Below are 20,819 nucleotides of genomic sequence, written 5' to 3'. Positions count from 1 at the left end.
GGTCTACACATCTTGCAACAGCATTTGCATCCTTCTGTACTTAAGGGTTTATTATGTGGGATTGTTCTGTTAAAAATACAACATATGGAAAAAAAGAAAAGACATGTGATAAATGTGTTTAGAATTAGCCATGTATGTATAGATTTATGAGTCATGACTTTTTTTTTAATTGAAAGCATTGAAAGAGAGCCTAATTATATACTTTGACATGTTCTTGTGTTTTCAACAATAGTACCAATTTATATTACCTATGTCTAAGTATTAGAAAGAAACAGAGAACATTAAGATTAACTGACAATAAATAAATGTTTTATTTTTTCTGGAGTAACAGGCAGTGCCTTATATATATTAACTTAGCCCATTTCAAATGTATATAGTAAAGGAAACCCAGATTCTTGGGGTACAAAATTTGACAATGAAAAACAAGCAGGCGTTCCCCAAGTGACCAAAAGTTGATGATGGGTCCAAGCTGTCAACATACACTGCGAACAGCTGAAGTCCAAAACCAGGAGAAAACTGGGGTTGTAAGTAAATTTTTCATCCCCCACAGTTCTCTGAACATACTAGTTTGTTTGATGGCCCTGGCCATCTCTAAATGATTGTTATCTCTGACTTCTACCCACATGATTTTTCTCACTTCTCAAACTGCGCATCTTGAGGTTTCCTCTCCTTGGGAAGCCAGGAATGAAAGACATGGCATTGATAAGATATTTCAAGAAAGGGGGTAATCCATCAATGGGTTGGCCATACAAAGCTTGTGCTGCTAAGACACCACCTTTATACTTTATTTATTAGTATAAATGATATAAAACATCTGGTCCTTCCAAGAATATCTTTAGCTGTGACTATAAATCTGACCTAGTTTTAATAAATGTCTGGGGTTTTTGTTGGTATAAGTTTGCTATCTACCAAGATGGAAGACAGTGGGGTCTTTCTGAGCAGAGGTTCCTGCCTGATGGATAGTTCTTTGGAGACAAAAGCTGTGCCTTATTTTAACAGCCTTGGTCATACAATGCCTCTCATAGAGTAGGAACTCAAAAAAATGTGGATTGAATTAATGTTGTCTCACCACACTTTTCCCTGTGATTTATAATGTAATAAATAAAAAATAGTCTCTAGTTTTGAATTGTGTCTGTGAACATTTCATGAGAGAGAGAAAGAGAAAGAGGGAGATAGATTTAATGCCTATCATCCCTATGAAGTACACAAATGGCTGATGACTTCTAAAATTCCTTAGTAGCCAATGATAACATATTCCAAAAACTGTAATTAATTTTTTGCACATTGAAGATTTCTACTCTGGATTATCAGTAGTGCCATTTTGGGGGGTATATGAAGAAAAGCAATTTTTCTATAGTTTTGGTTAGTAGAGTGGCTATGAAGATATTTTTGCTGCCTTTAATGAAACATTTTTTTCTGATTCTCCTAATAAGTTATGGCATTTTTCCAAAAGGGAACAACAACAATAAAAAATTTCCTCTCTCTTGGGGCCTGGAATAATGCAACAGCCCTGAGCAGTCAATTGATGGATTAAAGGTTGGGTAGTCACCAGAGGCAATCTTGGGAAATGTAAGGTGTCCAGTGGCCTCAAGAGGTCAATACTACCTAAGAACTCTTGTGATTAGTCTGACAACACCATGGGGAGCTCCTCACAATAGTTTATGGTCAGTGATAGTCATAGGTTATTTCTTTTTAAAAACTGGTATTTCAAATAAAGAGAATATTAAGGTTTTGGTTAGTTCCTTGGGAGGAAAGTCTTAATTGGTTTAAGGCTGTGTTCCCAGTGCCTAGAGTGTACTCGGAAAAGTAGGAGCTCAATACATATTTTGGATGAATTAATGAATTAATTACTCAAATGGATAATTTCTATGGCTTCATCTTCCTAAATTTTGATAAACTTTTAAAATCTGTTAAAATTGTTTTCTACTAAATACTGCAATTGAATTGATCTATAAGTAAACATAAATCCCCTTGAAAATGATGAAATTATCTAGAACTCTCTTTGACCATCAATTTCACCACTTTTAAGACAGAAGGAGGATAATGTCTCTAATTTGGATTCAGAAACTTGATATTTAAGGGGACTGGATGCCAGCTGCATTTGTTCATCAAGGTTATTCTTAGCCTATATGTTTATTATAACTTGTCATTTTTTCTGAAGTTGAGGCAATGATTCTTTATAAATACGGTAGCAGTCCAGTGGAATTGGGATGATACAGCATTATCCAGAGAAATAGAATCCAGCCAGGAAAGACTCTCTTACCAAATGTCAACAAATAATAGCCTCAGATGAGAAGAAAATATTTTATGTTTCTTTGGAGCCAGACTTTAAGCTAAAAGCATCTTTAGAAGATACTTAAACGTTTTGAACAATAATCTTGCTATTTGAAGCCGAGCTGTATATGTGGATTGAAGCATCCTTTAGAACACTTCCAGGTTAATGGGGTTCATTTCTGAGCACCAAATAAGAAAGAGTTCATAGAGGCCGCATTGACAATCATTCCAGGTTTCTGTACAATGTAAGAACTAACTGGGTAGGAAGAATAAGAAAGAAAAAAGAAAAGAAATTGCTATTTGAGATGGCTAGAGGAAAAAGAAGGGAATAAGCCTCAGTTTAAGTAGGAAGAGTGAAAATAATTTTGAGGAATAATGCTTAGTGAAAATTAACATTCCAGTTCTCCAGGTTGTACCAGCTAAGGAAATGCATAGAGTAAATGACGAAGATGCTAGTGGCTGAAATTAGGCATATCCAGACTTTTGGAAACCAGTTGTTACCAGATTTCTGAAAGATAAATATTTAGTGATATTATTTCATGTGTGAGAATCTAGGTAGATTGGACCTCTTCTTTACTATTTTTACTGGTGTTTTTTAAACATGAGGCCACTAAAGAATAAATAAATTCTATATTGCCCCCAAGAAAAACAGAAAAACACAAGACATTATATATCAGTGACTCATGTAATAACTGAATTCTCTCATTTGTTCTTCGTAAAACATTAATATATTTTGAAAGTGAAATAGTTTGCATATTTTAGCCTTAGCTAGATTTGATGATTCTATTATTTTATGCCAAAGAAATATTTCAGTATCTTAGGATTCCTTTTCCTCCTCCCCTTTCCATCCTCTGTCCCTTTCTTCCCCTCCCAGCCTAAATTAGTCAGTTTTTCAGGAATGATATTGTGAACATAAACTTTCTGATAATAGCCCTCTTCTTCACAAACAGAACTGATGGCAATGTAAAATGTAAACAGTTGCTCTAAATAAGTAAGCCTTGAAGTTCATCAACATTTCTCTTTTAGGTTTTATATCTTGGAACATATTTCATTTTGAGTACAACTTGTTGGTAACCAGTTATAAACAGTCTGATCTTTTTCATTTTGTATGTTTTGTATGCTCAAAGAAGAAAAAAAAATAATTAATTAATTATCATTCACATCTGGTACTGTGGTAGAGATTCTATACGAAACTTTCCAACCGTACAGCACAGATAAAGTTTCTAATCTTAATTAAATACCAGTGCCATTATCTGAAACTACCAGCTATATCTCATGGTTAATAAAATTCCCTTCAATGGCTCTCCATCTCACTCAGAGTAAAAGCCAGTCTTTAGAATAATCTACAAGACCTTGGAATATCGCTGGTCCATAGTTAACCCTCTCTTCATCTCTCCCAGCAGAGAACCTGGGTTCTCTGCTGTTTTGGTTGCTCCATAAATATATGCTGACATCAGGGCCTGAATACACCGCACTTCCTCTTCCTGGACCCGTATTCTCCCAAATATTCATTTGCCTTCCTTTTCTCTATCAAGTGTTTGTTCACATGTCACCTTCTTAATAAGGTATTCCCTGAATGCCCTTTTGGAAATTATAATTCCCTACTCCCCATCCTTACCTCCACTTTATTTTTCTTCAAAGCATTTGTAACATATTAACTAATTTACTTTTTACTTGTTTATTTCCACCTACTAGAATGAAACCTTTCTGAGGGTATTTGTGATTATCACTACTGTATGCCCAGGGGACAGAACAGTGCCTGGAATCTAGTGGGTATCCAGTATTTGTTTAGGTATTTCTTCAATGAATGAATAAATTTATATTTACTGCATTTTATATTTCCAGAGGGCTCTTGAACTTATTCAGCATGTCAGTAGAAATGTGTATTTTTTAGTTCTAGGATCTTACTTGGCAAATAGGTGGACTAGAGAAAAAGGTTAACTCCTTTTTATAACTTGAATGGAGAGGAATGTCACATAAGCAAGTATATGATTCTGTAAAGCCAATACTATCTTTTAATCATTCTCTATTTGTTGAATATTAATATAATTGAATATGGTGTTACTTACCTCACTGACATTAATTTCATAACTTTTTATTAATAGCTATATAAATCTGCCAAGAGTATATTTTTTCAAGTTAGTTACTTTGTATAAAAATACTTTTAATATTTAGCATTCTTGTATAAGTAGAAATTAATCCATTGTAATTATTAATTATTAGCCATCAAAACATTCTTTAGCTTTGAAGTTCAATATTTCACCTAAACTCTACTGACCTGTCCAATTTAATAATCTATGAAGATCAAGGATTATCCTGCTTGCACCGAACAGAACAAATAAGAACAAAAAAGATTTTAATGCCCCATCTTGCACTCAGTAAGTCAGTTTTTGAAATTATCTGAACATGTAAATTAATGTTTAATATTTAACCAAACATTTGCCTTGCCTCAAAAACTCAGGGAAATAATGTGCTTGTCCCTCCCCACTCTCAAAGGAATTGAGAAGGTAAAACAAGTAGAAAACATCAGTGATAAATTGCTGAGGTCTGGCAACCTGTATATGATGGAATATAGTTTTGAAATAATAGAGCTTCTGCCTATTATCAGGTTGGCACTGACATAGGCTAGAAATATCTATTTGTCTTGGGTAAGAACTCATCACTTGGATATGTTTAACTCTCAGAGGGTTCTATAATCTGTCCCAGTGGTTCCCAAAGTGAAGCGTGGACCAACAACATCAGTATTCCTGTGAACTTGTTTGAAGTGTCAATTCTCTGGCCCCATCCCAAGACCTCTGAGTGTGGGCCCCAGTCACTCAAAATCGGTTTTTTCTTTGAGGTGATTCTGATGCAGCTAGTTTGAGAAATGCTGATTGATCCTATTTGGTTAATATGTATAGAGCCTTTATTATATAGAAAACACTGATTCAATATCCTGTAAAAACTGTTACGGAAAAGAAAAAAATAACACCCTGTGTGTGGTGGGGCAATAAAGATGCAAAACACACATTCTCCACAGAGGAAATAATGCTGAAGACACTAACTGACAAGCCTCTGATGAAAGTCTTCTGAAGTGTCTGGACTGGCACACATGGAAAGTCTTGGTGGAGATCCACAGCTTGACATGGTCTTTCTCTGATATTTGGTTTCATTTTTATCTGCAGAAATTAAGTCCACATTTGTAATTTTTAATTTGTAAAGTGAAAGAGTGTTAAATTAAATAGAAAAGTTTAAGTAATCTTCTATGGATAGCACATTATATTCATGGAAAATTGTAACTCAAAACAAAAGCAGGGGCTTCCCTGGTGGCGCAGTGGTTGAGAATCCATCTGCCAAGGCAGGGGACACGGGTTCAAGCCCTGGTCTGGGAAGATCGCACATGCTGCAGAGCAACTAAGCCCATGCATCACAGCTACTGAGCCTGTGTGCCACAACTACTGAAGGCTACGTGCCTAGAGCCCATGCTCCACAACGAGAAGCCACCGCAATGAGAAGCCCACGCACCACAACGAAGAGTAAACCCCACTTGGTGCAACTAGAGAAAGCCCGCGCACAGCAATGAAGATCCAATGCAGCCAAAAATAAATAAATAAATTTATTTTTAAAAAAAAGCAGTATTCGTTTTTAATGACATCTGTATAAGTTTTGACTCAGGAAGTGGGGCAAGGAGTAACCTATTAGAATAAGGATAGCAGATACCACCCGTCCCAAGACACTCCCTTTATTGTTTCTGAGCTCTGCAACTAACCACCTACTCAGTGTTTTTGTTGTCATTCTTATTGTAAACCATATTAGCTTCTTTGTGGATAGGGAATCCTATCCTGTTTATCCAGACAAGAAAAACAGAAACCACTCTAGGTATTTCCGACTGAGGGCCTTTAGTACAGGAATTGTTTACAAAATGTTAGAAGGACTGAAGAAGAAACTAGAGGAGGAGGATACAGTAACACAGAGATTAATGATAACAAGAAACTGCTCATACCCCTCAGGCTGGCCAAACAAAACCGAGGAGTGGGGCTTCCCTGGTGGCGCAGTGGTTGAGAATCCGCCTGCCGATGCAGGGGACACGGGTTCGTGCCCCGGTCCGGGAAGATCCCACATGCTGCGGAGCGGCTGGGCCCGTGAGCCATGGCCGCTGAGCCTGCGCGTCCGGAGCCTGCGTTCCGCAATGGGAGAGGCCACAACAGTGAGAGGCCCGCGTACCACAAAAAAAAAAAAAAAAAAAAAAAAAAAAACCGAGGAGTGGTGTCACCAGATGACAGGGCACACTGGTCCCTAACACTGCTAGAAGACTCTACTTATGTTGAAAGGGCCACCAATCCCACTGAGAGAGCTGCCAGACACTACTGCTAGCCTGGCCGGCCATGCCATTTCCAGCAATAGTGCTGAAGCCAGCAGCTGAACCAGAACTTCTGAAGTTGCTGGAATATGTAGCTGCCTGCCAACACTGGTGACACCTCCTAAAGCCAAGAGAAAGTGCACTTTCCCTTTCTCCTCTCCTCCAGTCTCCCACCAGTCCCTCCTATGGCTGACCTAACCAGAAGTCAGCTGGAAAATCCAGGAAATGTAGTTTCCAAGGTCCTAGTATCTGGGATACTGAATAATACACAAAAGGGGGACATGAAGCTTAAAGAAAGGGGGCAAATGACCTGCCCAGACATGAGGATGCATCTTAAAACAATCACTTGGAACTCATGGAGTCACAGAGTTTCAGAGCTTCAGGGAAGCTTGGCATTATTTTGCATGTGGTGTTTTTTCAACTAATTTTTAGCTACGGAACTGAGGGTTTGAAAGGAAATCTGTGGGCTTGTTCATTACAAACTAAAGACAAAGCTGTGGCAAAAGATGGTGTTGGAAGATGAGCTCCCTACCTGTAATGGGTTGTTCTCCATCTCTCTGCCAGGCTAGGACACCCTCCTCTCGTGGCTGGCAGTGCTGCTTGCAACTGGCTCAGGGCTGCCCTGTTCTCTGGAGCATTGCCCTGGGCCAGAGTGTGGCCTCCCGCCTGCTACTAGGGGAGCCTACCACTGTGACCAGTTGATAAGGTGTACAAAAAGCCATCCAGTCGTATCAAGGCAGGACAAGCCCAGTGGTGTGGAAGATGCTCCAGAGCCCTCCATGGAAGAGACCGGGGCCGGACTTTGCCTGAGCCCACAGCTGTGCCCGGCTCCTCCTTATCTCCTCTCCTGTTTCACTTTCCTTGCATCGGCCCCTTAGTAAATCATGTGCACCTGGATTCCTGCCTCAGAACTGTGTCTAGGGACACAACCTAACCCTAACCCTAACCCTACCCTAAGACATTGCCCATACTCTTCTCTTCACCCTCATCTTTGAGCTGCACTTGAGTTGGCAGAGTGAGTCCCAGGAAGCCATCTATCTGAGTGGGAATAAACCTGATGTTCTGATCCTGGGGTCACTGTAGTGACTGACCCAGTAGTCCCTGTTACTGCTTTCAGAAAAATTAAACAATTCACAACCACTTTGACTATTTTTGTAATTTCCCTTAGGCCCCACGAAAGTGGGAGTCCAGAGCAGCTGGTAGATAAAAACTAACAATTTAAGAACAGAGATCTCATTAGGGTATTAGTGACTCCCAGACCATTTCCAAGTTTCTGTGGGTGATTTGTTAAGCCTTGACATGATTCTAGATTCTCCCCTCATTCCACTTTTTTCCTCCTTTTAATTTTCTTCCCACACTCAGTGTTAGTTTTTTATTTTTATTTTTTAAACCACCTGTGCCAAAGAGTGGAGAGCAGACCTCTTCCTGAAGCTGACTGGACACATCAATCTCCTTTCATCCAGCACTTTCACATGGAGTCAGATGGCGAGGGCTCCTTCATAGTATCATGTCTCACCATCTTTCTGAAGACATTCTGCAAGGGTTTTCCTTGCCAAGCTTCAAATTACAGGGTCTTATAAAAGGCCCTTTACCTGCCATTTGTCAGGGGTTTTTTGTTTTGTCTTGTCAGCATCTGACCTGTTCTAAAATAGAAAGTCCATACAGTCATTGCTGGCAAGGGCTCCTTGGTCTCTGGTGATGGCCAAAATCTTTCATTCACAGTAAATAGTATTTAATATATTTCCAACTGCATAAAAGACTGAAAGAGACCTTATTATGGGTGAATTGTGTCACCTTAAAATTCGTATGTTGAAATTCTGACTTCCCAGTATCTCAGAATGTAACCTTACTTGTGAATAGGGTTGTTACAGACATAATTAGTTAAGTTAGTGTGAGGTCATACTGGAATAGGGCAGGCCCCTAATCCAATATGACTGATGTTTTTATAAAAGGGGGGCATTTGGAAACAGCCATGCACACAGGGAAAACACCAAGTGAAAATGAAGGCAGAGATTGGGGTGATACTTCTATAAACCCAAGGAATGGCAAAGATTACCAGCAGCACCCAAGAGCAGAGACGGAACAGATTTGCCCTCAGAACCCTCAGGAATAGCCAACCCTGCTGACACCTTGATCTTTAACTTCTAGCCTCCATAAAAATACATTCCTGTTGTTTTACCCATACAATTTGTGATACCTCATTATGATAGCCCTAGAAAACAGGTCTGCGGCTAGAGCTTCAAGATGCTGGAGGAGTAAGACATGGAGATCACCGTCCTCGCCACAAATACATCAAAAATACATCTACAAGTGGAACAGCTCCTACAGAACACCTACTGAATGTTGGCAGAAGACCTCAGACTTCCCAAAAGCTTTGATTTTACCATTTGTCCTAGGGTGCTGTCTGTATTTTTTGTTTGTTTTAGTATAGTTTTTGGTGCTGGTTTTCATTGGTGGATTTGTTTTTTGATTTGGTTGCTCTCTTCTTTCCTTCTTTTTTTATTACATGTTTATTTTTTTATTTTTAATAATATATTTTTTATTTTAATAACTTTATTTTTTCTTTCTTTCTTTCTTCCTTTCTTCCTTTCTTCCCTTCTTCCCTTCTTCTTCCTTTCTTCCCTTCTTCCCTTCTTCCCTTCTTCTTCCCTTCTTCCCTTCTTCCCTTCCCTTCTTCCTCCCTTCCCTTCCCTTCCCTTCCCTTCCCTTCCCTTCCCTTCCCTTCCCTTCCCTTCCCTTCCCTTCCCTTCCCTTCCCTTCCCTTCCCTTCCCTTCCCTTCCCTTCCCTTCCCTTCCCTTCCCTTCTCCCTTTTCTTGTGAGCCATGTGGCTGACAGGGTCTTGGTGCTCTGGCTGGGTGGCAGGCCTGAGTCTCTGAGGTGGGAGAGCCGAGTTCAGGACATTGGTCCACCAGAGACCTCCCAGCCCCATGTAATATCAAACAGCCAGAGCTCTCAGAGATCTCCATCTCAACACGAAGACCCAGCTCCACTCAACGACCAGCAAGCTACAGTGCAGAACACCCTATGCCAAACAACTAGCAAGACAGGAACACAACACCAACCATTAGCAGGGAGACTGCCTGAAATCATAATAAGCTCACAGACACCCCAAAACACACCACCAGATGTGGACCTGCCCACCAGAAAGACAAGATCCAGCCTTATCCATGAAAACAGGCACCAGTCCCCTCCACCAGGAAGCCTACACAACCCACTGAACCAACCTAACCCACTGCGGGCAGTCACCAAAAACAACAGGAACTACGAACCTGCAGCCTGTGAAAAGGAGACCCCAAACACAGTAAGTTAAGCAAAATTAGAAGACAGAGAAACACACAGCAGATGAAGGAGCAAGGTAAAAACCCACCAGACCAAACAAGTGAAGAGGAAATAGACAGTCTACCTGAAAAAGAATTCAGAGTAATGATGGTAAAGGTGACCCAAAATCTTGACAATAGAATGGAGAAAATACAATAAATGTTTAACAAGGACCAAGAAGAACTAAAGAGCAAACAAACAATGATGAACAACACAATAAATGAAATTAAAAATTCTCTAGAAGGAATCAGTAGCAGAATAACTGAGGCAGAAGAATGGATAAGTGACCTGGAAGATAAAATAGTGGAAATAACCACTGTAGAGCAGAATAAAGAAAAAAGAATGAAGAGAATTGAGGACAGTCTCAGAGACCTCTGGGACAACATTAAACGCACCAACATTCAAATTATAGGGGTCCTGGAAGAAGAGAAAAAGAAACGGACTGAGAAAACATTTGAAGAGATTATAGTTGAAAACTTCCCTAATACGAGAATGGAAATAGTCAAGTCCAGGAATCACAGAGAGTCCCATACAGGATAAATCCAAGGAGAAACACACCAAGACACTTAGTAATCAAACTATCAGAAATTAACTACAAAGGAAAAACATGAAAAGGAGCAAGGGAAAAGCAACAAATAACATTTAAGGTAATCCTCATAAGGTTAACAGCTGACCTTTCAGCAGAAACTCTGCAAGCCAAAAGGGAGTGGCAGGACATATTTAAAGTGATGAAAGGGAAAAAACTTCAACCAAAATTACTCTCCTCAGCAAGGATCTCATTCAGATTCAACAGAGTAATTAAAACCATTACTGACAAGCAAAAGCTAAGAGAATTCAGCACCACCAAACCAGCTTTACAACAAATGCTAAAGGAACTTCTCTAGGCAGGGAACACAAGAGAAGGAAAACACAATACCATTTTCTTAATTGTTTTGGGTTTGTTAATAGGAACACACATATGGATAACTACCTTAAGTGTAAATGGATTAAATGCTGCAACCAAAATACATAGACTGGCTGAATGGATACAAAAACAAGACCCATATATATATATATATGCTGTCTACAAGAGACCCACTTCAGACCTAGGGACACATACAGACTGAAAGTGAGGGGATGGAAAAAGATGTCCCATGCAAATGGAAATCAAAAGAAATCTGGAGTAGCAATTCTCATATCAGACAAAGTAGACTTTAAAATAAAGACCATTACAAGAGACAAAGAAGGACACTACATAATGATCAGGGATCAATCCAAGAAGAAGATATAATAATTGTAAATATTTATGCATCCAACATAGGAGCACCTCAATACGTAAGGCAAATGCTAACAGCCATAAAAGGGGAAGTTGACAGTAACACAATCATACTAGGGAACTTTAACACCCCACTTTCACCAATGGACATATCATCCAAAATGAAAATAAGTAAGGAAACACAATCTTTAAATGATACATTAAACAAGATGGACTTAATTGATATTTATAGGATGTTCCATCCAAAAATAACAGAATACACTTTCTTCTCAAGTGCTCATAGAACATTCTCCAGGATAGATCATATCTTGGGTCACAAGTCAAGCCTTGGTAAATTTATGAAAATTGAAATTGTATCAAGTACCTTTTCCAACCACAAGGCTATGAAGCTAGATATCTATTACAGGAGAAAATCTGTAAAAAATACAAACACATGGAGGCTAAACAATACACTACTAAATAACGAGGAGATCACTGAAGAAATCGAAGAGGAAATCAAAAAATACCTATAAACAAATGACAATGAAAACACGATGACCCAAAACCTATGGGATGCAGCAAAAGCAGTTCTAGGAGGGAAGTTTATAGCAATACAGCCATATCTCAAGAAATAATAAAAGTGTCAAATAAACAACCTATCCTTACACCTCAAGCAATTAGAGAAAGAAGAACAAAAAAACCCCAAAGTTAGCAGAAGGAAAGAAATCATAAAGATCTGATCAGAAATAAATGAAAAAGAAATGAAGGAAACAATAGCAAAGATCAATAAAAGTAAAAGCTTGTTCTTTGAGAAGATAAACAAAATTGATAAACCATTAGCTCACCAAGAAAAAAAGACTCACCAAGAAAAAAAGGGAGAAGACTCAAATCAATAGAATTAGAAATGAAAAAGGAGAAGTAACAACTGACACTGCAGAAATACAAAGGATCATGAGAGATTACAACAAGCAACTATATGCCAATAAATTGGACAACCTGGAAGAAATGGACAAATTCTAAGAAAAGCACAAACTTCCGAGACTGAACCAGGAAGAAGTACAAAATATAAAAAGACCAATGAGAAGCACTGAAATTGAAACTGTGATTAAAAATCTTCCAGCAAACAAAAGCCCAGGACCAGATGGCTTCACAGGTGAATTCTATCAAACATTTAGAGAACAGCTAACACCTATCCTTCTCAAACTCTTCCAAAATATAGCAGAGTGAGGAAAACTCCCAAACTCATTCTACGAGGCCACCATCACCCTGATACCAAAACCAGACAAAGATGTCACCAAGAAAGAAAACTATAGGCCAATATCACTGATGAATATAGATGCAAAAATCCTTAACGAAATACTAGCAAACAGAATCCAAGAGCACATTAAAAGGATCATGCACCATGATCAAGTGGGGTTTATCCCAGGAATGCAAGGATTCTTCAATATACGCAAATCAATCAATGTGATAAAATGTGTTAAGAAATTGAAGGAGAAAAACCATATGATCATTTCAATAGATGCAGAAAGAGCTTTTGACAAAATTCAACACCCTTTTATTATAAAAACCCTCCAGAAAGTAGTCATAGAGGGAACTTACCTGAACATAATAAAGGCTATATATGACAAACCTACAGGCAACATCATTCTCAATGGTTAAAAACTGAAACTGTTTCCTCTATGATGAGGAACCAGAGAAGGTTGTCCACTTGCACCAGAATTATTCAACATAGTTTTGGAAGTTTTAGCCACAGAAATCAGAGGAGAAAAAGAAATAAAAGGATTCCAAATTGGAAAAGAAGAAGTAAAGCTGTCAATGTTTGTAGATGACATTATACTATACATAGAGAATCCTAAAGATGCTACCAGAAAACTACTAGAGCTAATCAATGAATTTGGTAAAGTTGCAGGATACAAAATTAATACACAGAAATCTCTTGCATTCCTATATACTAATAATGAAAAATCTGAAAGAGAAAATAAGGAAACACTCCCATTTACCATTGCAACAAAAAGAATAAAATACCTGGGAATAAACCTACGTATGGAGACAAAAGACCTGTATACAGAAAACCATAAAACACTGATGAAAGAAATTAAAGATGATACAAACAGATGGAGAGATATACCATGTTCTTGGACTGGAAGAATCAACATTGTGAAAAAGACTGTACTACCCAAGCAATCTACAGATTCATTGCAATCCCTATCAAACTACCAGCGGCATTTTTCACAGAACTAGAACAAAAAATTTCACAATTTGTATGGAAACACAATAGACCCCGAATAGCCAGATCAATCTTGACAAAGCAAAATGGAGCTGGAGGAATCAGGCCTCCGGACTTCAGACTATACTACAAAGCTACAGTAATCAAGACAGTATGGTACTGGCACAAAACCAGAAATATACATCCCTGAAACAGGATAGAAAGCCCAGAGATAAACTCATGCACATATGGTCATCTTATCTTTGATAAAGGAGGCAAGAATATACAATGGAGAAAAGACAGCCTCTTCAGTAAGTGGTGCTGGGAAAACTGGACAACTACATGTAAAAGAATGAAATTAGAACACTCCCGAACACCATACACAAAAATAAACTCAAAATGGATTAAAGACTTAAATGTAAGGCCAGACACTGTAAAACTCTTAGAGGAAAACCTAGGCAGAACACTCTATGACATATATCAAAGCAAGATCCTTTATGACCCACCTCCTAGAGAAATGGAAATAAAAACAAAAATAAACAAATGGGACCTAATGAAACTTAAAAGCTTTTGCACAGCAAAGGGAACCATAAACAAGACAAAAAGACAACCCTCAGAATGGGAGAAAATATTTGCAAACAAAGCAAGTGACAAATAATTAATCCCCAAAATATACAAGCAGCTCATGCAGCTCAATATCAAAAAACAAACAACCCAATCCAATAATGGGCAGAAGATCTAAATAGACATTTCTCCAATGTAAATATACAGATTGCCAACAAACACATGAAAGGATGCTCAACATCACTAATCATTAGATAAATGCAAATCAAAACTGCAATGAGGTATCACCTCACAGTGGTCAGAATGGCCATCATCAAAAAATCTACAAACAATAAATTCTGGAGAGGGTGTGGAGAAAAGCGAACCTTCTTGCAGTGTTGGTGGGAATGTAAATTGATACAGCCACTATGGAGAACAGTATGGAGGTTCCTTAAAAAACTGAAAATAGAACTATCATATGACCCAGCAATCCCACTACTGGGCATATACCCTGAGAAAACCATAATTCAACAAGAGTCATGTACCACAATGTTCATTGCAGCTCTATTTACAATAGCCAAGACATGGAAGCAACCTAAATGTCCTTCAACGGATGAATGGATAAAGAAGATGTGGCACATATATACAATGGAATATTACTCAGCCTTAAAAAGAAACAAAAGTGATTTATTTATAGTGAGGTGGATGGACCTCATCCACCTCACTACAAATAGACTGTATGGACTGTCATACAGAGTGAAGTCAGAAAGAGAAAAACAAAAACTGTATGCTAATACATATATATAGAATCTAAAAGAAAATTTAAAATATATATAGAATCTAAAAAAAAATTTAAATTAGAGGCAGGACAGGAATAAAGTCACAGGCATAGAGAATGGACTTGAGGGCACAGGGAGGCCAAAGGGTCAAATAGGACAGAGTGAGTGAGTGGCGTGAACATATACATACACTACCAAATGTAAAATAGATAGCTAGTGGGAAGCAGCCGCATAGCACAGGGAGATCAGCTGGGTGCTTTGTGTCCGCCTAGAGAGGTGGGATAGGGAGGGCGGGAGGGATTCGCAAGATGGGGGAGATGTGTGTATATATGTTTATGTATAGCTGATTCACTTTGTTATACGGCCAAAACTAACACACAAGGGTGTGTTAAGCAATTATACTCCAATAAAGATGTTAAGAAAAAAAAAAAAAGAGGCCTGAATTCATCTCTCCTCCTACCTGCATCATATATGAAACTCATTTTATTTAGTAAAATTCTACTCCAGGATGTTGTTTTTCAATAGAACATCTCAATTTTTATGCATGTCTTCATGCTTATGTATCCTGTTTTTAAAAGCCTTTGTTTGGGGCTTCCCTGGTGGTGCAGTGGTTGGGAGTCCGCCTGCCGATGTGGGGGACGCGGGTTTGTGCCCCGGTCCGGGAGGATCCCACATGCCGCGGAGCAGATGGGCCCGTGGGCCATGGCCGCTGGGCCTGCGCATCCGGAGCCTGTGCTCCACGACGGGAGGGGCCGTAGTGGTGGGAGGCCCGCATACCGCAAAAAAAAAAAAAAAGCCTTTGTCTTATTTATTTTGTATTATGTATTTTTTTATTTTTGTTGTTTTTCTTGCTTATTCTGATCATTTGTAAGTTTTTTTAACTCTTCTATACATTGCTTTTTAAAATTTAATAATATAGATACATTTGTTATTTAGAGAGTTGAAAAATTAGCAAACTTACTTTTCTAGCTGTTACCTCTCTTCTCCAGTTTCCAAATTTGTTGATTCATATTACTGTTTTTATATCCAGCTTCATAATTACATTTTGTTATATAACATAATCAAAATAATTCAACTTTAGGTCTTCATTTAAATGAAATCAGTATTCATTTTCAATCACTTAATAATATGGCTATACAATTCTTGAATTTTCATTTTTATTTATGTCACAATTTTCTGAATTTAATAAACTGGTAGTTTGTAGAGAAGCCATTGTGAGTGTTATAGTACAATGTCTGTGCATATATCAGAATGTCTATATTTTACATTCATATGTAAATGACACCAATACATAGGGTATAAAATTCATTTCACTTTCCCCCTTCAAAACTCATTGCACTGCAATTCTTTATTTTGTTTTTGTTTGCTTTGTTGTTTTGTTTTTTTTTTTCCAGTATTGGGGTTGCTAAAGTAATCCTGATTTTCTACCTGATGGCTAAATTTCTTTTTCAGTATGGATGCCTCAAGGATTCTTTCTATTCCTGAAATTCATTTGTTATTGCTTGTTTTGTAACAAATTTTTCCTAAAATGTGATATTCCTTTTTGATGTAGGTTTATGAAAGTCTTTATTAGTTTTTTTAGAAACATTTAGTTAAACCTTGAATATTTTTGTTAGGTGGATTTCCCCAATGCCTTTCCACCAGATCTGTGACTTGGTTTTCAGAAATATCTACTCCACTTCTCATTCCAAATTTCTCTGTATTTGGCAGATATACCTCAAGATCTGTTGTCTGGAGTTTTAGTGTTTTCCCAGTCTTGTTGTATAGCCTCAGCTTCTCAGATTTTTCTTATTATTTTCATTTCATTGGGTTTTCTGGAAAACATGCTTATTTTTCTACAGGCAGTCTGGGATGGTTTTCCTGAAAATTAGATCTAATGAAGTGTAATCCTGTAAGAGTTGTCATACTTTTGGGTTAGTGTGGGGAATAGCCCAGCCCCAGAGTGGGAGTCAGGCCCAGGTTGAACCAGGGCTCTGTCACACACCAGCTCTGTGGCCCCCATTAGACAGCCAAAACTCTCTGAATCTCTGCTTCCTTACAAGGTTGTCTTGAGGACTAAATAAGCAACCTACTTGAAGTTATGAGGAAGTTACCTGTATACCCACTATAAATAGAAGTGCAAGCTACTATTATCGTATTTATTGAAAAGCAACCATCAGGCTATAGAAAGTAATATCCATCCATGCAGGACCAGACAGCAATCCTTCCAGTGTGCTCAGCTCTTTTTAGGTCTTTTTGGAAGTTCTCTTTTCCCTTTCTTCATCCCCTGCCAAAACATGATTTATTGCAGCTCTGGTTGATAGAAAGTATTCTGTTGGATTGGGGATGGTGGGAGAGAGGTAGAGAGAAAGGTTTTAAAAAATATATCACATTGGAACTTGACTTTCAAGTCCTGGGATGCAATCAATTTTGAGAGGATTCAAAGGCAATTTGTAAATATCACTAGGGGTTAGGAAGCCATTCTTTTACCAAACACTAAAGAAGCTAATAGGATTTTCCTTGGAGAAGAAAGTCAGTGGGGAGATTTCATACGCTACTACTTGTGATACAGGTGAGATTAATAGCCAACTGAGATTCTTTGTCTCCAGTGATAATGAGGCAGATGAAAATTGATTTTAGTTTCCTGATGATAATCTCCAGACAGTGAAAGCAAGTTTAGGCTTCCTTCTAGGGAGGGACCACCCCCTTGGGATATGGGGAGACTGGGAATGGCTACTGGAGAGGCAATAGGTTACTGGGTTCTTCAAGTGGGAAGAAATTTACATCACCTCCTAGGGGAGTGTGGGGGCCCACCTGCCTCCCCATTTTATTGCGATCCGACCCTCCACAGGAGGTATTAGCCATTAACTTTGGGTGGGATGATGAAGTCACCTTTCCGGATACCTTTGAAATCTGGACAAATGATTTATGGTTACCTTACTTACGGTATTTCCAGAACTTTCTCACAGCCACTTCACTGTGCTTGCACACATTAAGCTTTGCTCCAAGTGGTCCTGTGTTCACAGCATCAGCATTGCCTGGAAGCTGGTGAGAAGTGCAGATTCATGGGCACCGCCCAGACCTGCTCAATCAGTGTCTCTAGGGTTGGAGTTCCAGGACTCAGTGTTTTAACAAGCCCTTTGGGTGATTTTTTTATACATGATAAAATTTGAGAATGACTGAATTTGATTGCTCTTTACTGGTTAAGAACCCGCATGAGCTTCTTGTGTTTATCTTCCACCTCTTGGCAACACATGCCCACATGCAAACAAGTTAAAAGCAGGGTAAAGGATGTCTTTGCAGGACCCTTACATTGTTTTATTTGTCAGCTAACCTTTTCATAGTATTTCTTAGAGTCCATTTTGCCATACGATAGATTGCCAAGATCATGATTAAGAAGCTTATTCAAATGTATTTAAAATGTTTAAATGGAAACAACCTGGAGATGTAATTGCCTAAATTTAATCAAGGATTTAATTTGTAGCTCAGACCAGCCAAATGGATTTTCCTATTTTTCAGTTCCCTGCTTGTACAAAGAAATTAAAAAGTATGGAATCATAGACTGAGCAGTGACCCTTTGAAGCATATTGCTGTGTGCCCACTTATTCTCATTAGCTGTATTATCTCAATATCATCCTGTTCCTTGGGACTTGTAGTTCCCAAAACTAGACTAAGAACAAGTGGGGGGAAAAAAAGATAGCAATGTCTTTCTTCGGTCAAGGGTTATAAATTATTGCCAGGCAGATTAATGTAAACATTGCTATGAGAATTAATGGAATAGGTTAAACATCCTGTTCTGGATTCTGTTTGTTAAAAAATGCCCTGTTTTAGCATGCCATGTCCAGCTGCCCTCAAACCACTAAACTGGGGAGAAGTGTGATTGAGAATTGGAAGACATTTCATGTAAATTTGATGATGGCCACTGCTGGTGAAGGACCATTTTTGTCGCCCCCTCCATTCTACCAGTGGTGGTAGGTTTTCACTGAGCTCTTTGCACTTGTTTTACACAAGCCTGAGCTCTGAATACTTTGTGCCCCACGGTGTCCACCTTTTAGAGCCTGAAATCTCCAGGCTAGGTTTGACAGAGCAGCAGTTTATCAACCATGGTTTGCCAAGTCAGCATCGATGCTCGCTCTGAGAAAGAGATGAACAGAAAAGGTCGGCGATGTTCTAATCAAGGTGGGCAGTTTGCATTTCAGTGATGCTTTGCCTATCAAAAATGCTGGATTAGGATGCAGTGTAGTGGACCACTTCCATTGCTCTAGGTGTGATGAGGATAGCAGAGTCTAAGTAAAATTGTGTGTCTTCTTCTCCCCTGGCTAGAGTTATGTGGGTACATCCGAATTCTTCTTTATGAAGACAGTCAAGACATTTCAGTAACACATCATTCCATGTAATTGCATCTTGTGCAGACTGGGCTGCTTCTTGCTTCTAATCAGAAAGAAACAGGAGAAAGGACAGCTAGATTGCACACTACTCAGAATAAGATAAGGTATGTGTGGTAGTTTTTCGCCAACATTTTATTATGAAAATGTTCAAACATATGGAAAAATGGAAATCAGCTTATAGTGAACTCACTATTCTAGATTCTACAATTTATCTTTTACTGAACTTGTTTTACTGTACACTCATCCCTCTATTGAGTCATCAATCTATCTTATGTTTCTCGATAAGATATCAGTTGCAGACAGCAGTACACTAATTCTAAATGCTCAGCATACATGTCATTAACTAGAGTTCAATACTTGTTTTTTTGGTTTTGGGGTGAAACTTTCATAAAATGAAATACACTGACCTTAAGTATGTCATTCAAAGTGCTTTGCCAAATGTTTCCATCTGCGTAATCCAAACCCTATCCACATATACAATATTGCTCATTACCCTAAAAATGAATTAATGTATGTGTTCTGAATTGATGTATACATATTGCTAGACCTCTGACACTTTTCTTAATTTAATGAGGCTCCCCTAGGGCTTCACGTGGAAACTCTGGGGGCTGGCGTGTTTCTCTTCTCTGCTATCTTTCTCTACTCTCTTACTTAATGAAAATGACATGCTACTCAGTCTAATTGCCATCCTACATATCCTACACTTAGCTCATGATTTAATTTTCTAATGTTCATCAGAATTAATAGAAGAATGCCAAGATACATGAGTGAACTTTATTCAGCTTCCTCCCCTCACCAGCCAACCTCCAGTAAAAGTAAATAGACTCATGCTAATGGATCCACAACTTCCTCCATGCTCATTGCTCCTCAGGAAGGATGGCCAGATGCAGGAAGGCAATCTGATGTTATTTTTTAAACCAGTTCTGGTTCATTGTTAATGACTGCTGGTGGCTGGGAGTGCTGTGTTAGGAAGGATCCTGAGGCTCTGTCTGTACTTAGTGAGAAGGTACCACAATTGCTTAGTGCTGTCTGCCACAGGTAGAAGCTGGGGCTGGGAAGCAACAGCAGGCGTGTCATCCCTTCTACATACTAGACTTGTGTGAGCTCCTGGACTATTCCATGTAACCATCCAAAACCACGTCTAGATTGAACCAGGCAACTGAAAAGGGCAGAACGACACTGAATGCCAGTCTAAAACATCTGTCCTAGTTCATATTTGTATCTCATTAAAATAATCAGCGTTGCTCTGCAACAGTTCTACCCACAAACAGGATGTCTAAATCGCATTTAAAAATACAAGACACAGGGAATTCCCTGGCGGCCCAGGGGTTAAGACTTCGAGCTCTCTCACTGCTGGGTTTGATCCCTGGTTGGGGAATTAAGATCCCACAAGCCCTGTGGTGCAGCCAAAGAAACAAACAAGGCAGGGGAAAAAGAGAGAGGGAAAGGCAGGGACAGATGTGTTCTATCATTCTAAGCATGCAAATGTGTCACTATTTGCCTTAAGGCTGATATACTCCAGGAGTCACCCTTCTTATGCAAAGTATAAAATTCTAAGTAGTGAACTATTTGAATCACTGCTACTGTGGGATCATAATGCGCAGTTCAACTTTTCTGCTTTTCTCTAAGAAGCAAATAGATATGGGGTCAGTCAAGATTATTCTTTGTGCGTGCTTGGGGGTCAGGAAAGTAAGGTGAGGAATCCAGCTTTGCTATCATCTTTTGACTCGCCAGCTTTATTTGTAACACCTCAGCAGA

At 38.8% G+C, this 20,819-nt stretch overlaps 1 protein-coding gene across 4 annotated transcripts in view; it reads left to right on the top strand.

Annotated features, from left to right (window-relative positions):
- RBMS3 (RNA binding motif single stranded interacting protein 3) overlaps nt 1-20,819 on the top strand; it is a 1,499,266-nt gene that overhangs the window by 1,175,147 nt on the left and 303,300 nt on the right. The gene's annotated exons all lie outside the window — the stretch shown is intronic.

This window comes from Kogia breviceps, chromosome 10, assembly GCF_026419965.1.
Source record: "Kogia breviceps isolate mKogBre1 chromosome 10, mKogBre1 haplotype 1, whole genome shotgun sequence".
NCBI lineage: Eukaryota > Metazoa > Chordata > Mammalia > Artiodactyla > Physeteridae > Kogia > Kogia breviceps.
Note: the sequence above shows the minus strand (reverse complement) of the source record. Positions and strands in the feature narration are given on the sequence as shown.